The sequence below is a fragment of the Otolemur garnettii genome, unplaced genomic scaffold (genome assembly GCF_000181295.1).
Source record: "Otolemur garnettii isolate 467f Iridium unplaced genomic scaffold, OtoGar3 scaffold00018, whole genome shotgun sequence".
Taxonomy (NCBI): domain Eukaryota; kingdom Metazoa; phylum Chordata; class Mammalia; order Primates; family Galagidae; genus Otolemur; species Otolemur garnettii.
Window position 1 is genome coordinate 24645956 of NW_003852413.1, and position 4509 is coordinate 24650464.

Consider the following 4509-nt stretch of genomic DNA (forward strand, 5'->3'; position numbering starts at 1 on the left):
CTGTCACCCTGGCAAGAGTTCTGTGGCATCACAGTTCACAGCAACCTCCTACTCTTGGGCTTAAGCGATTCTCTTGCCTCAGCCTCCCATGTAGCTAGGACTACAGGCACCCATCACAATGCCAGCCTATTTTTTGGCTGTAGTTGTCATTCTTGTTTCGTGGGCCGGGGCTGCATTTGAACCTGCCAGCTCTGTTGTCTGTGGCTGGTGCCCCAGCTGCTTGAGCTACAGGCGCTGAACCTCTAAGTTAGTTTCTTACTGTTAGATACTTTTTTCTTTAGTCATTTTCTATCATAACACTGCTGTAATGATTTAATATTATAGACATGGATTTAATAAGATGAAGAGTATACATATTTTCTCACTGTGTCAGCATCGGTTGAAGGCTATGGCATCATAGCTCACTGCAACCTCAAACTCTTGGGCTTAAGCAATTCTCTTGCCTCAGCCTCCCAAGTAGCTAGGATTACAGGCAGCCACCACAATACCTGGCAATTTATTTTATTTTTTATTTTTTTTTGCAGTTTTTGCCTGAGGCCGGGTTTGAAACCACCACCTCTAGTATATGGGACTGGCGCCCTACTCCTTTGAGCCACAGGTGCCCCCAATACCTGGTAATTTTTTTGTTACAGTAGTGGTTCAGCTAGCCTAGGCCGGGTTTGAACCCACCAGCCTTGGTGTATGTGGTCGACGCACTAACCACTGAGAAATGGCGCTGAGCCCAAAAAGACATTTTACATATAGGGTTCAGTACTGCAAGTGTGGTTGAGCATCATCTGTGGGTCTTGGAATGTATCCGTGAATAAGGGTGCGCTGCCACCCTGTATATCCAGGTGTAAAGCTTTGTGGTGTGATTTAGAAGTCATGAATGTATATAGTGACTAAAGCCATGGAAGAGTTAAGAGACCATTAGGTGTACCTCTTTTGGATTTACATTACCCATGGGAAATAAGGAAGCCAGGAGGCAACATAACAAAGCCATTCAGACAATAAAAAACACTTCTTGTAGTCAGGTTATGCCATTATTTTTGACACCCTGCATTTGTCAATCCCTCTTCTTGCGCTTCATCATCATTACAACTTGACTATTTGGTCTCTGTTTCTCAGTGTCATTCTCCTTTTCCTACTACCAGCTCTGAAACTTTATTTCTCAAATCAGTCTCTACCCAGAGAAAGGATGTCAGTGGTCTAGTTAGTTTCACACTATAGACAACTATTTTATTTTTGTAGAGACAGAATCTCACTTTATTGCCCTCAATAGAGTGCCGTGGCATCACAGCTCACAGCAATCTCTAACTCCTGAGCTTATGTGATTCTCTTGCCTCAGCCTCCCAAGTAGCTGGGACTACAGCCCCCTGCCACAGTGCCCGGCTATTTTTTTGTTGCAGTTTGGATGGGGCCAGGTTTGAACCTGCCACACTCAGTATATGGGGCTGGCACCTTACCCACTGAGCCACAGGCAACTGCCCTATAGACAGCTATTTTAAATTTCCCACAAACTTTATGGCCACCTTGTATTTAATAAACAGTTATTTCATGCTCTTCTTGTGTTAGGAAGGGCACAAGCTAGGAGTATGGTGAACTGGGCCTATCTGGCTCATGCATTTATAGACCTTTATTCTCTATCTTTGATGGTGGGGAAAAAAGACCAAAATCAAGTAAATGCACAGTTATAGATGGTAATTTGCTATGATGGAAATTAACAGGTCCCTGAAGTATAGAATATCTCAGTGGAAAGGAGAATCCTTTATTTTAGGCAAGTCAGAGAAAGACCTCTGATAAAAATACATCTTTTGCAAGACCTCATGAATGAGAAGAACAGGGTAACAGACATGGAGGAACAATTTGTGCAAATGTCCTAAGACAAAAGAGCTCTGGAGCCAAACCATAGTATAGCTCTGGTGGCTTAGAGTTTAGCAGCCTTAAGATCAGCTGTCCATCCGGATTTAATCAGGAAGATAGGATGCCCACCCAGTGATATTAAATAGTAATTGGTGTGGTAGGAACTCTAAAGAGCTCTGCATCACAAATACTGAGGTTGGCCATATATCAGATACTTGCACCCTTATACAAACATTATCTCTTGGTTTAAAAGTTCTGTATTAAGGTTGTTGAAGTCTTATGAGTTAACACTGTTTCATGCATCTCTTAATTAGTATAAAATCAATGTCCGCTATAACTGACACCTATTTGATTTTTTGTGGAGATGAAGTCTCACTATGTCACCCTTGGTAGACACCCTTGGTAGCTGTGGTGTCACAGCTCACTGAAACCTCAAACTCTTGGGTTTAAGTGATTCTCTTGCCTCAGCCTCCTACGTAGCCTGGGTTACAGGTGCCTTCCACAATGCCCAGCTATTTTTTGGTTGCACTTGTCATTGTTTAGCAGGCCCAGGTCAGGCTCAAGCCTGCCAGCTTAAGTGTATGTGGCCGGCGCCCTACTCCCCGAGCTATGGGCGCCAAGCCCTTATTTGATTTTTATTTATGAATTTAACTTGTCTCCAGGCTTTTGAGGTTAACTTATCAGGAACAAATAGAATATATACAAATAAATAATCAGGATCAGGAAAAATGTAAAGAAAAGTAGTAAGTCAAAGCCAGAAAAAAAATAGATGCATCTTTATGTGAGCCTGCATAGTTGCTATAATGGGGTCTCAAATTTAGCTTTAAACTTCTTGGTAGCATAAATGAAATATCATCATTAACAGAAAAGTGGATATATACAAACCACTCCCTAGAAACAGAGTTCTTCCTAGAACTAACATTTAAGAGAAAATTTTCCATAGAAAATTTAACTGCAGATTTTATAAGATTAGATCTTTTATCATCCTTTATAACATAAGAACAAAATGACAGTATCTAAAAATGTGGACTTCTGACAGTCCAGTTGATCTAGAGTTGTTTTCAATTGCAAGTAAATAAAACTCCACCTCAAATTGGCTGGGACAATAAGTGAGCATTTTTCTTGAAGTTCAGCAGTTCAAGACCTAAAGTATCTGCTGCATTCATGAAAGAGAGGCAGCAGCTTGTTTGGTGGTGGAACTGCAGCATTCGCCTGTAGTTAGGGTGAGTTTACTCCTTAATCCCAAACCTTTCCTCAGTGGATTAACGGGAAGGCCAGTGAAGGCCAAACTTAAGTGGGGAATGGAATTCAAGGGCTACTTGTAGATAGGTGTGTGAACATGCAGGTTACAAATACAGAAGAATACATAGATGGGGCATTGTTGGAACATCTGGGTGAAGTTTTTTTAAAGTGTAATAATGTCCTTCATATTAGAGTTGTTGAAGAACAGGAAGATGAAGAAAGGAGAGAATATGTATTTCTGGACAATGAAGAATAAGTGAGGTTATCTCACATAAAAGGAAATACTGGGGCAAGCTGGGCTATCAAGTTTATTGATATAGGGGAACTGCAAGGTCACCACCAGCAGTTTTCTATCTATGTTCTGCCATGAACTGCATCACTTTGGTCCTACAGCTCCTTTTTTTAATGGGGACAGGATGGATGTCAGCAAATAATGGATTAATGTGTTTATTAACTGTGAGTGAAGAGATGGACTAGCATTAATGCCCCAATAAAGCCTCTTCTCAGATCTTAGCCCAATTGACCTAGGCCTGAACTAGTCACTACAACAGGCTTAATCAACTGGGACAAACTGGATGTTGGAATGTTACAGTTACATTTTCAACCACAGATTGAGTGTAACACACTTAAAGGATTCATGATCTTCAATCTTCTATAAATACTTAGTTCAACATTTGACAGGAATAGATAGGACGAGGCCCTATCTTAGTCCTGTTGTGCTGCTATAACGAAATATCTGAGACTGGGTAATGTATACTGGACAGAAATTTATTTCTCACAGTTCCAGAGGCTGGGAAGCCTGGAATCAAGGTGCTGGCTTCTGGCAAGGGCCTTCTTGCTGCAGGATAACATGGCAGAAGGCAAAGAAAATGAGGTGGCCTATTCTTCCTTTTATAACAAACCCATGTCCATGATGATGATAATGACATTAATCCATTCACCTCGTAGCCTAATCAGTTTTTAAATGTCCCTCCTCTAATACTGTTACACTGGCAATTTAACATCACTGTGAATTTTGGAGGGGCAATTATTTTATTTTATTTTTTTTAGAGACAGTCTCACTTCGTTGCCCTCAGTAGGTGCTATGGCGTCATAGCTCACAGCAACCTCCAACTCTTAGGTGATCCTCTTGCCTCAGGCTCCCGAGTAGCTGGGACTGCAGGCGCTTAGGTGATTCTCTTGCCTCAGGCTCCCGAGTAGCTGGGACTGCAGGTGCTCACCACAATGCCCAACTATTTTTTGGTTGCAGTTTGGCCATGGCCAGGTTTGAACTCGCCACCCTCGGTATATGGGACCACCACAGGTGCCACCCAGGAGGGGCAGTTATTTTGAGGTCCTTGAGTAGAGATATATTTAGTTGTTTTTTTTTTTTTTTTGAGACGGAGCCTCAAGCTATCCCCCTGGGTAGAGTGCCATGGCATCATG

General features: G+C 41.9%; 1 protein-coding gene and 1 pseudogene across 2 annotated transcripts in view; both read left to right on the forward strand.

Moving 5' to 3' along the window:
* The window catches only part of FBXL20 (F-box and leucine rich repeat protein 20), a 129637-nt gene that overhangs the window by 71629 nt on the left and 53499 nt on the right, over positions 1–4509 (forward strand). The window lies entirely within an intron of this gene.
* Positions 1806–3620, forward strand: LOC105886657 (annotated as a pseudogene).